The following is a 13451-nucleotide window of genomic DNA, read 5'->3' on the forward strand; positions in this document are numbered from 1 at the left end:
GACAACCTGCAAATGGGTACCTACCTGATACAGTTCCAGTACCTGTAATGGAAGAACAAAGACAACCTGAGAATGAACACTTAGATGATCGATATGAACCAGAACCTGAGAATGAGGAGCATCAAACATGAGCAGGAAGAGAGACCCCCCCTGTAGTTGAGGCTCACACTGAGTGTACGCAATACACTAGAGATAGAAGGCCAAAGCCAATGTTCACATATGAGACACTCGGTCAACCTTCAATGCAATCACACCCTCCAGTTAACACACTCGGTGTAACATACGGTGGTGCGCCTTATACTTACCAGTATGGGAAACACCTTACTGCAGGGGTGTCAAAGTCAAATGGACGGAGGGCCAAATAAAAAATTTAGCTACAAGCCGAGGGCCGGACTGTTCGAATGTTCATTGAAAAATTTTTAAATGACGCATATAGTCTAGTGAACCTAATTGAACCTACTGAAAACCTAACAAATATATTCCAATATGATCAGATAAATAAAGCAATATTTTCTTATGGCTCTGTCAGTAATCTTTAATTTTCAACAGACACAAAAGACAAATTTCCTTTATATAAAAATCCCCATAACATGAACATTAAATGAAAGAAACCGGTATTCAAGGCACCATCAGTAGCCTATATTTTCTATTTTAGCAAAAGTGGGCTAAATTTACTTCAAAGAAAAAAACAATAATAGCAATTTTCTATCATCCACTCAACTGAAATATTTTTAAAATATAATTGGATTGAAATACAATAAAATAAAGTGCAAAAATCTATTAATCAAAAACAACACTTTGTTTAAGGAGAAGTAACATGCAGTGAAAACAAATATTAAACTTTAACTTTTAAACTTGAACTGAGTAAAAACTCTAAATATGTGATTGCACAGTAATGTTCACTTGTTTGAGGTTGAGGGTGATACTTGGTGGTGTCCCATCTTTTCCACAAGTTCATCAATGTTCGGGGTAAGGCTCTGAGCTGAGGAAATCCTCAGAATTGAGTGGAGGTGTTCAGCAGTAAGTCGACTTCTGTGTGATGTTTTGTTCAAGTTCATCAAAGAAAACAGTTGTTCACACAGGTATGTGCTGCCAAACATAGACAACGTTTGAGCAGCCTGGATGCGCAGCTGGGGCATTGTGTCGGGAGGAAACGGGCGAACTCCGCAGCACCCACTGCCGCATATTTAGCCCTCAGTGCATCATTGCATTGGAGGTCAATCAACTCCATTTGGAGGTTTGGTGGTGAGCTTTCCACGTCAACAGCAAATGGGTTACCGAGCAGTTCCAACCTGCTTTTTTGTGCTTCAAAGTCAGCAAATCGGCGTCGAAAGTCAGCGGCAAGCATACCTATTTTATCAGCCAACTGTGCGCTCGGGAACGCACTGGTAGAGAGCTTCTCTTTCATGGTCTGGCAGCTGGGAAAGTGGCTCAAATTTTCTTTCCGCATCTGCGTCTCCCACAGAGTCAGTTTGGTTTTAAATGCCTTCACTGTACTGTACATATCAGAGATGACACGATCCCGACCCTGCAGCTGCAAGTTCATTGCATTCAGATGACTCGTAATGTCACACAGAAAAGCCATTTCACACAGAAACATTTCGTCTCGGAGTTGTGTTGTGTCTTTCCCTTTGCTGTCCAAGAACAGACAAATCTCCTCACGAAGCTCGAAACATCTTTGAAGCACCTTTCCCTGGCTTAGCCATCGCACCTCTGTGTGATAAGGCAAATCACCATGCTCCGTTTCTAACTCCGTCAGAAATGCCTTGAACTGGCGGTGATTCAAACCTTTGGCTCTGATAAAGTTAACTGTGCGCGTGATGATGCTCATTACATGCTCCATTTTCAAGGCTTTACCGCACAACGCTTCCTGGTGTATGATACAATGATAAGCTGTCAGCTCACCTGTCGCGTTTTCCTCTTGCATCTTTTCCCGTATCTTCGCCACCAGTCCGCTCCTGTGTCCACACATCGCAGGTGCTCCGTCGGTTGTCAAACCCACGAGTTTTTCCCAAGGCAGCTCCATCTCATTTACACATCTTGACACCTCTTCATACAAATCATGCCCCGTAGTTGTGCCATGCATAGGACGTAAAGCCAAAAACTCCTCTGTCACGCTTTTCTAGGCTGGAGTCCACTCCGCGGATGAAAATTGACAACTGGGCAATGTCAGAAATGTCGGTGCTCTCATCCACAGCCAAGGAATATGCAATGAAATCTTTTCCCTTTTTCACAAGCTGCTCTTTTAGATTGATGGACAACTGGTCTACTCTCTCGGCAATGGTGTTTCTGCTCAGACTCACATTTAAAAAGAGTTGCCTTTTTCTGGGCAAACTTCGTCACAAACTTTAATCATGCAGTTTTTGATGAAATCCCCTCCGTAAATGGCCGGGCTGATTTAGCGATCTCTTCTGCCAAAATAAAACTGGCCTTGACAGCAGCCTGGCCTTGTGATTTGGCTTTTTGAACAGAGCCTGTCGAGATTTGAGGCCTCGTTTTAATTCCTCTGCCTTTTGTAGCCTTTGTTCCATGTCCATATTCTTGTTTTTGTCCGCGTGTTTCGTTTCATAATGTCGTCTCAGATTATACTCTTTCAGTACCGCCACACTTTCTCCACACAGAAGACACACAGGTTTTCCAGCTACCTCCGTGAACAAATACTCCGACTCCCACCTTGTTTGAAACCCCGGTTCTCAGTGTCCACCTTCCGTTTTGCCATTTTTGATGGGTATCTGAAAGTTAATTTTACTGTGATGCTGACAACTGCTGTGCCAATAAATATTGAAATGAAGCAGCCTACTGCTCGGTGCGTCACCGTTGCATTGTGGGAAATGTAGTATTGGTGCGTGTAAAAGATCTGCGGGCTGCCGGCTTGCTGCGGTCTGCGGGCCGGTTCTAATAATAAATCAAGATCATCCCAGGGGCCGTAAAAAACCTTCTCGCGGGCCGGATGTGGCCTCGCGGGCCTTGACTCTGACATATGTGCCTTACTGCATTCCTCCACCCTATTCACTTGCACCTTACATGAGGTCCACTTACATGCCGTATACATACACTACATCTGTTGATTGACGAAAAAGGAGTCAATGTTATTTGTGTCAGGTAGTGTGTGATGCACACAAAAGGTGTGTTCACATTTGTGTTTCTATATTGTTCTTTGTATTGGGGAAGAATGCTTTTACTGAAATGTCAGCACTCCAAGGTTGCAATGCGTTTATACTACTGTTGGCCAGGAGGGGGCAGTGAAACGTGTTCGCTTCGCACTGGGACGAAATGTGATCCTGCACCTGTGTATTCTCCTAATTGAGAGAACCTTTGAAAGAGAAGCCACGTTCTCCTGTTTCATCCTTTTTCCTGTGTTACAGGAACTATTATCTGCAGCACCAGTCCCAAAACTGGGACCTGTAGTAACATGTATATTTGTCTGTGTTGTGTCAAGATGATGTGAGAGCAAGCTGCTGCAGAGATATGGTGAAGTGAGACCTTGGTAAATTTCAATGTGCATTTTTTGCTTTACTGTTTTGCTGGATAATATCTGTTATACACGTAGCTAGCTAGCCAGCTGTCGTTCTGATTCAATGGACATGCATGAAATCACATAAAGCCTATGTGCAGTTATAGCCACAACATCAAGTAACTAGGCCTACAGTCATGCATCTGCAGGTCAGACAGGATAATACTTTCACAATAGTAAGTTAATGTTAGCTGTAGTATCTGATACCACTGGTATTATGATTAATGTATATCATTTATGTATTTCTCGTATGTCTAGCTAGCTAAGCCAATAGTTGTTTTTCTAACATGGTTACAGTTTTCCCTAAGAAGTCTACAGTCTGAGTCTACAGATATGTCTTAGGGCAAGGTTATATGCATCTGCAGATAAAACAGAATAGAAGGTTTTCTGAAGAGTAATTTTACCTAATGCTAGTATTTCAAACCAACCAGTGTGAGGGTTTTCTATCATTTACAGTTTTGTATCATTTTAACATTTGTAATGTCATATAGAGTGCTTTCAGAAAGTATTGCCACCCCTTGACTTGTTCCACATTTTGTTGTGTTACAGTCTGAATTTAAAATGGATTACATTGAGATTTTGTGTCACTGGCCTACACACATGTCCCATAATGTCAAAGTGGAGAAGTGTTGAGTCAATAAGTATTCAAGCCAATTGTTAATAGCAAGCCTGAATAAGCTCAGGAGTAAAAATGTGCTTAACAAGTCACATAATAAGTTGCATTGACTCACTATTTGTGCAATAATACTGTTTAACATGATTTTTAAATTGTCTGTAAGGTCCCTCAGTCGAGCAGGGGATTTCAAACACAGATTCAACCACAAAGACCAGGGAGGTTTTCCAATGCCTCACAAAGAAGGGCATGCATTGGAAGATGTGTATAAAAAAGCAGACATTGAATTAATATTATATTAATTACACTTTGGATGGTGTATCAATACACGCAGTCACTGGTGACTTTACAACAGTTACAGAGTTTAATGTCTGAAAAAGAAAACTGAGTAAACTGAGGATGGATCAACAGCATTTTAGTTACTGCACAATACTAACCTAATTGACAGAGCGAAAAGAAGGAAGCTTTAACAGAACAAAAATATTCAAAACATGCATCCAGTTTCCAAAAATGTGGAAAGGAAATGAACTTTGTCCTGAATACAAAGCATTATGCTTGGGGCAAATCCAACAACACATCACTGAGTACCACTCTTCAAGAATGGTGGTGGCTGCATCATGTTATGGGTATACTTGTCATTGGCAAGGACAAGTGAGTTTCTTTGGGGGATAAAAGAAACAGAATAGAGCTAAGCACAGGCAAAACATGGTTCAGCCTGCTTTCCAATAGACACTGGGAGACAAATTCACATTTCAGCAGGACAATAACCTCAAACACAAGGCCAAATATACACTGGAGTTGGTAAACAAGACATTGAATGTTCCTGAGTGGCCTAGTTGCAGTTTGCATTTGGCTTGAAAATCTGTGGCAAGAATTTAAAATGGCTGTCGAGCAATGATCAACAACCAACTTGACAGAGCTTGGTGCAAATATTTTACAAGCCAGGTGTGCAAAGCTTTTAAAGACTTACCCCAAAAGACTCACTTATCTAATCAAGATACCATGTTTTCTTTTTCTTTTATTGTTTTATAAATGTTACAATTTTTCTTCCACTTTGACAGAGTATTTTGTGTAGATCGTTGACAAAAAATGACAACTCAATTTTAATCCCACTTTGTAACACAAACAAAATGTGGAAAAAAGTCAAGGGGTGTGAATACTTAGCACAAAGTATTAAAAAAACCCACCAGGTCTGTTATGCACTTGATTTAATGTACAGACATTCATCTACTGGTTTAGATTCCAAACGTGGGGAAAAGGAGGCGTCCCCAGCTCACTCGCCGCCAACCCCCCTTACAGCCGAGGAGCCTGAGAGGTCTCTGGATGTCACGATCACTGTCGTCGGGGAAAGGACTGGACGAAGGTGCAGCATGGTGAGCGTACATTTCTTTTATTGATAAATGTCGCCAACAAAACAAAGAACAAGAAAACGACCTTGAAGCTTACTTAGGCTATAATGCCACTAACAAAGACAACTACCCACAAATACAAAAGGAAAAAGGCTGCCTAAGTATGATTCCCAATCAGAGACAACGATAGACAGCTGTTCCTGATTGAGAACCATACCCGGCCAAAACATAGAAACAAAAAACATAGAGTTTCCCACCCGAGTCACACCCTGACCAACCAAACATAGAGAATAAAAATATCTCTACGGTCAGGGCATGACACTGGAGATGAAAGTCCCCGGGACCCAGAGCACCGGCCAGAGCCCACCAAATCTTTTCAGTCACTTGAGGGGGAATAGGCTTTGTTGTGCGCTCTTCATGACTGTCTTGGTGTGTTTGGACCATTATAGGTTGTTGCTGATGTGGACACCAAGGAACTTGAAGTTTTTAGCCTGCTCTACTACAGCCCTGTTGATGATGCATATTTCAAGTGCATTCTGTTGTGTTTAGAATTACACGCGATTTATAATCGACCATTTTGCTCTTTATCTCAAACTCAAGTGACGGTTTCAGCACAACGCAATCAATGGCATATCCCAATACACAAGGCGTAGCCCAACAATAAAAGCTCTATCGAACTGTGTACTAGTGTAACTCAATGCAGCACTGTAAATGCAGTGTGCTGACATAACATTTCCTTCCCCCTCACAGGATTTCAAACGTGAAATGTAGTGGCAAAGTCTTGTAGGTGGTATGGGCGAGAGCGTGTACAAGCAGGCAAGGTGTACAAGCAGGCCGAGGTGGGGATTTGTGTGGCCGTGCTGAGGCACTGTTCCTTGAACAGGCCAAGGTGGGGACTTGTGTGGTTGTGGCTGAGGAGCAGTTTCTGCTTCGGTGGTGGCAGGCTGAGCCACAGGTGCATTCAGCCATTGCGGGCGCATGTCTTGGAGGTGAGTTGTGTGTGGTCTTGCACCAGAGGGTTCTAACACCTTCTGTAAGTGTCTAGCATGCCACCGGGAGGCATCAGTGAGGCAGAAGGTGGCTGGGCCAAGTTGGCTGCTGACGCCATTTTGTTGTTGCGGTGGGGCCTATTAACTCTGACCCAGTCTGAAACAGCGATGTTGGGGGCCCGAGCCCGTCCTGATTGGTCTAGTTGCTGTTTCATCCGCAGTTGCTGTCTGGTGACCGAGGCTTTGACATGAGGATCAGGAACGGGGATCAGAGGATGAGTGGAGCGGTGCCTGTCGAGGGGCAGCTCTAGCTCGCGGCCCAGCATGACGGATGCTGGTGAGACACCCGTTGTGGAATGTTGCGTTGCTCTGTAGTGTAGCAGCGTGAGGAAGAGGGCCTTGTGTAAAGTACACCCCTCGGCTAGGTGTGCGTTGAGTCCATTCTTTAAAGACTGATTGAAGCGCTCCACCCCTCTGTTGGCCTGGAGGTTGTTGTACTCCATTCGGACGTGATGGATGCCTTTGCTTTCCTGGTAGGTGGACAGTTCGTATGAGATGAGATGGGGCCCCTTGTGTGTAGTGATGGTCTTTGCTAAATCACAGAGGGAGAAGAGGGACTCTAAGAAGTCGATGATAACCTGCAAGGGGACGGAGCCCACCGCAATGACCACTGGTTATTTTGAGCGTAGACTGCAGGACACCACCAAGAACCATTGGTGGTGGGGAACCCCATGGATCTCACTGCAGATATCCAACTGCAGGTGCTCCCAGGGCTCAGCAGGCCAGGTGAGGGGTTGCAGGGGTGGAGGAGCCTGGTGGCCACTTTTAGGTCTCTAATTGGGAATCTTCCATTTTGTTGTGAAAAAAAATAAAAGTCACTGGTATTGCATCACTTCTCAGCTGCCGTTGAAATGGATTCCCCATCAGTTTAGCCGTAAAATCACTCTAATCTTTGGTCACTGCACTATTCTTGATAACCGCAAGCCACTCGCAGAATCGGGGTGAATCTCTGATAGGTAGAACATTGAATGATAAATGTTTATGATAAAAACATAATGTTGTTAATATAGAAATGACTAAATGCCGTGGCAGAGCCAGGATGAAATGACCCTTTAATATAGTTGGTTCACAGTTGGTTTTGGTATTTTAACCTGCATGTCATGAACGCATCTGGTGGGGATAGACAAAATCAACATGTGCACAATGATCATCTGGTTATTAGCGTAGAGAGCGCCACATTATCCCATGGGATCTGTCAAGGATGGGCACAGCAGAAATATCACCAAAATATTTTAGTTCCTGCACATCACCTTCTATACCTGTATATATTCACACAAGATAGGCCTTTTGGCGTGTTTTGGGAGTCGAGCAAAAGTCGACTATGACTCTAAACACAGGAGTCAGAGTCGACTCAAAAAATCCTGGAGTCGTTCACTTCTACATCAGACAGCCACTCACGTTTTCACAAAAGACTGTGTTTAAATTGTAGATAGAAGCAGGCTATTGGCAACCTTCAACACGATGGGTACAGTGGGGCAAAAAAGTATTTAGTCAGCCACCAATTGTGCAAGTTCTCCCACTTAAAAAGATGAGAGAGGCCTGTAATTTTCATCATAGGTACACTTCAACTATGACAGACAAAATCAGATTATAGGATTTTTAATGAATTTATTTGCAAATTATGGTGGAAAATAAGTATTTGGTCAATAATAAAAGTTTATCGCAATACTTTGTTATATACTCTTTGTTGGCAATGACAGAGGTCAAACGTTTTCTGTAAACGTTTGCCTGAGCAGATTTTTGCCTGAGCAGATAGTATTGAAATATACTTTAAATTATAAAATGTGCAAGAATCGAAAGTGTCAACAACAATTGATTTACTGTTGTATACAAAAATCAGCTCCTCCCTCAACAGGGATCGATCAACTTCACATTTGTCAGTTTGACCCACCACATACTTAAATTGACTATGTCTAAGCCACACGCTAACGCTCAGCCCCAGTCAATTTGACAACAAGAGATTTGCTGGCCACAAAAATACTACATGAAGTGCATACATCTTTAACCCGAGCACTGCTGTGTGAGGGAGAGGTTGGCACTATATTACTGCAGTTGTGCAGGTGAGATTGGAGCTAGCAGACAGAAGCAGAGAGTGAGACACTACTTGGCTACACCCAAGACTACCTAACTTGTAGCAGTCACAATGTTATTTATCATTCCATATACAGTGCATTCAGAAAGTATTTAGACCCCTTACCTTTGAGTCCAGGTGCATCCTGTTCCCATTGATCATCCTTGAGATGTTTTTACAACTTGATTGGAGTCCACCTGTGGTAAATTCAATTAATTGAATATGATTTGGAAAGGAACACACCTGTCTATATGAGGTCCCACAGGTGACAGTGCATGTCAGAGCAAAAACCAAGCCATGAGGTCGAAGGAATTGTCTGTAGCGATCTGAGACAGGATTGTGTTGCGGGACATATCCAGGAAAGGGTACCAAAACATTGAAGGTCCCCAAGAAAAAAGTGGCCTCCATCAGTCTTAAATGGAAGAAGTTTGGAACCACCAAGACTCTTCCTAGAGCTGGCCTCCAGGCAATACTGAGCAATCATGGGTGAAAGGCCTTGGTCAGGGAGGTGACCAAGAACCCAAAGGTCACTCTGATAGAGAGATCCAGAGTTCCTCTGTGGAGATGGGAGAATCTCTGCAGATCTCCACCAATCAGGCCTTTATGGTAGAGTGGCCAGACGGAAGCCACTCCTCAGTAAAAGGCACATGACAGCCCACTTGGAGTTTGCCAAAAGGCGCGTAAAGGACTCTCAGACCAGGAGAAATCAGATTCTCTGGTCTGATGGAACCAATATTGTTCCATCAGGGTGGCAGGGTAGCCTAGTGGTTAGAGCATTGGACTAGTAACCGGAAGGTTGCAAGTTCAAACCCCCGAGCTGACAAGGCACAAATCTGTCGCTCTGCCCCTGAACAGGCAGTTAACCCACTGTTCCTAGGCCGCCATTGAAAATAAGAATTTGTTCTTAACTGACTTGCCTAGTTAAATAAAGGTCAAATTAAAAAAAATAAAAATAAAATATTGAACTCTTTGGCCTTGTATGGCGGAAACCTTGCACCATCATTACGGTGAAGCATGCTGGTGGCAGCATAATGCTGTGGGGATGATAATACTTTGCTATAACTAAAAACAAAACACTGATCTTGTGCCTTATTTCTTCACTTATAATAATAATAATATAATATAATAATAATAATAATAATAATAATATATGCCATTTAGCAGACGCTTTTATCCAAAGCGACTTACAGTCATGTGTGCATACATTCTACGTATGGGTGGTCCCGGGGATCGAACCCACTACCCTGGCGTTACAAGCGCCATGCTCTACCAACTGAGCTACAGAAGGACCACAATGTGTCATCTCTTTGTCAAAGTCTGAATGAGGGTTTCTCTGTCCAGGAGAGAAGGAAGCTGTTTGAGTCCATGGACCAGAAGAAGATCTAATCCATTTTTTTTTGCTCATTCTTCAGTGTGTGTGTGTTTGGTGTTTGCCAATCATGTGCTACAGTGCTAGTCTTAGAGCGAACATTCCACTCCTTGCCACTTCTTGTCATTGCCAATCTTCATCTTTGGCACATTTTAATTTTTTTAATTTTACCTTTATTTTACTAGGCAAGTCAGTTAAGAACAAATTCTTATTTTCATGACATGGACGACAGGGCATGAAAGGCATGACATATTTCTACAAAAGAAATCAATCAGATCAAGTGTTAACCGGGTATAGCCGACACCACGGTGTAAAAGGTGGAACTGGTACCCAGGATACTACAGTGCTTGGCTTGCCTGTGTTCTGTAGAGTGTACCATTGGGAGATTTTTAGAGCAGTGATGTGGTGAGGTTACTATTTATTTATGTATTAATTATTACACAGACTAAAATATATATATTTTTTAATGTCAAAGTGAGTCTAAATGAATGTAATCTCAGAACTATTTTTCTGTTACCATCCTTTCTCCCAGTGGCCATGTTAACACCTGACCACAAGGTGTCCCTCTCGCAGCAGCGTTCATTGGCATTCTCTCACTCATTGTCCTTATGCTGTTTATTTTTCTCAATGCGATGGCAAAATGAAGCCTCGCATCCCTTCCCTACCATTTATTTGGGATCCACTATTAAGCTATAGTTCTGTAAACTACCTGAAAACATGCAACAGTGGTGTCATTCAGTGGTATGATCATCCCATTGAAAGATTGTGTAGGCATAAATTATTATGAATCTATTTTACAGTGTAGTGAAGGGTAGCCTAAATGTAATTTACTCACCTTCATTTTACGTGAGCGTTTATCCACCTTTTACAGAAAATTGAATTGAAAGTATAGGGAGCATAACATTTTTCACTGCAACCTGGGATCAGCAATTATTTTTACCACTACACCACTGTTTCTACGCCAGCATCTAGCTATCAGAGTGGATCTGAAATGGCCTTTGTTAAAACTTTACAGCGACGCTATGGACATTGAAACGTCACTGTCCCATCACATGAATTTGGCACAGTATTTGACTCACAATGGGTGATGTTGGTTCATGGTGATTCTCAGATGTATGCGGAGAAAAGAGGAAATTGGTCCTGGTGAGGAAGTGTGTCATTCACAGCACTTTTTAATAACTGCAGCAATTATCTGCAGTAAATAATTCCAGATTGCTCTTATTCTTGAAGAATGTAGGTTATGCTCACTGGTTTGAGACCACAATAATGTGCTGCTCACAACTTTATCGCGATTAAAGAAAAAACATTTTTAGAGATTAAATACATTTTTTGTTATGTATAGGTCCATTATTTCAACACACTTCTGGTTGTAGTTGTTTAAATTCATACTGGAGTATATTTTATATAACCTTTATTCCAACAGGGAGTCCCACTGGCACAAAGGACCGGTGTCTTTGATAAGGGAGCCCTGCATTTTACAATTTCACACATTTGACAAAATATAAGACAATACAAAAATACACACTTAAGAAAAACAATCACATTCCTCAACGAATATGTTCTTGATCCATATTTTGAACTGCACCATTGTAACTGAGAGGCACCATTGTAACTAGTTGCAAGGAATTTGTTGATGCATACATGGGGTGAAAAGGCTGTAGCAACAGATAGATTTTCCAGTTAGCAATCCTTGTGATTGGGTATTATGTCTCATACTTTTTTCGGTGAGTAAAGAGTATGTGGGAGTTTTTGGCCAACTTACTTTCTGATTGCAGTAATGAGTGCAAAACATGCCACCTGTGATAAAACTATGTGCACTATGGAAAACTGCATCTTAACAGCTTCAATGAAGGGGCAGCTGCATTCATGTAAATGAGGTCACCATAGTCTAGTACTGGAAAAAATGTAGACTGCATGATCTGCATTCTACTATTAAGTGACAGGCATGACCGATTTCTATAGAAGAAATCATTCAGATCAAGTGTTAACCAGGTATAGCCGACGCCACCATAGCTGATGTTTTGGCGGTGTAAAAGGTGGAACTCTTGTTGGAGCTGTCAAATCGGTGTTCATTGTCAGGAGGCCACACCTGTCCCACTCCTGTTAGAAGTTCAGAATGAGAAAGTGTAGTGTATATAGAAATATTGACATCCAAATAGACAATCATTAAATAAAATAATGAGGATTTATATCAGCCTAATAGAGGTGTATAGATTACATCTCACATTCTAGAGTTTGAATTAAACAATGATGCATGGGAGTTCTCTCAATGCAACTCTATGTAGCAAATGTAAGTGTCCTATTTAGGTATAATGCCGGAGCTACTTGTGGATTTAACAGCTCTAAAAGACTCTACAGTGTACACAGTATCCAACGGAGATTAGTTTGCATAGGTGATGTAAACGGAGCTCCATACACAGCAACTACATTTACATAGACTGTGAAATCACTGTGGAGAGCCCTTAAAGAAAAACTCCACCCAAAACTATCTTTTGGTATTTGTTTAATTTTCATTGTTGATATAGTCCCAAAATGTTTTGCCTGTAGTAGCTGACGTGTATAGTGTTGAGTCATCCGCATACATAGACACACTGGCTTTACTCAAAGATTGAAAAAAGTAAGGGGCCTAAACAGCTACCTTGGGGAATTCCTGATTTTACCTTGATTATGTTTGAGAGGCTTCCAATAAAGAACACTGTCTGTGTTCTGTTAGACAAGGTAACTCTTTATCTACAATATAGCAGGGGGTGTAAAGCCATAACACATACACTACCGTTCAAAAGTTTGGGAGATTAGGTGTAATGTGAGTGACATCACATCACTTTAAAGCATATGCCATCCTTCGATCTAACAAGTCACCCTATATAAAGCACATGTTTATATCATATTCTACATAGTGGGTTATGCCACATTTGACATTGGTGATTATGCCACAGTTATGCATGACATATGGTTATAGATGCTTTGTAACACATTTATGTAGTGCTTATGTAGGCTTTCTGAAGCCAGTGACTTATGACAAAATGTGTAGAATAGAATTATAAAACAAAATATTTCTCTCTCTGCCCCATGGCAAATGTTTTGAAATTCAGGAAATAAACACTGAGTGTACAAAACTTTAGGAACACCTGCTCCTTCCAACATAGACTGACCAGGTGTAAGCTATGATGTCAATTATAATTCATTAATTATAACTTGTCTCAAACATTTATGAATGTGTGGACACTTTTAGGCCACAGTTAGACCTCTCACTCAAGCCCTTGTCATTTTCTTATTGGTTTTATGTTGCACTTACTCCAAATGCTACATGACGTTTCCATTTGTATATAGACAAATACTGCAAAAATTACAGTAAATATAAAATACACTTAAAATCAACAGTCTAATGTTTGTATTAAGTCATGTGTCAGATGAACCTTGGGTCTGATTATTTCCCCATAATCTCTAAAGTGTTCCTTTTCAATTGCTACCATGGTTATTCATATG

The 13451-nt window shown here is 41.6% G+C and overlaps 1 pseudogene; it reads right to left on the minus strand.

Moving 5' to 3' along the window:
- Positions 1-339: 339 nt before the first annotated feature.
- LOC127912233 (general transcription factor II-I repeat domain-containing protein 2-like) lies at positions 340-2857 on the minus strand (annotated as a pseudogene).
- Positions 2858-13451: the final 10594 nt, after the last annotated feature.

This window comes from Oncorhynchus keta, chromosome 26 (assembly GCF_023373465.1).
Source record: "Oncorhynchus keta strain PuntledgeMale-10-30-2019 chromosome 26, Oket_V2, whole genome shotgun sequence".
Classification (NCBI taxonomy): Eukaryota; Metazoa; Chordata; class Actinopteri; order Salmoniformes; family Salmonidae; genus Oncorhynchus; species Oncorhynchus keta.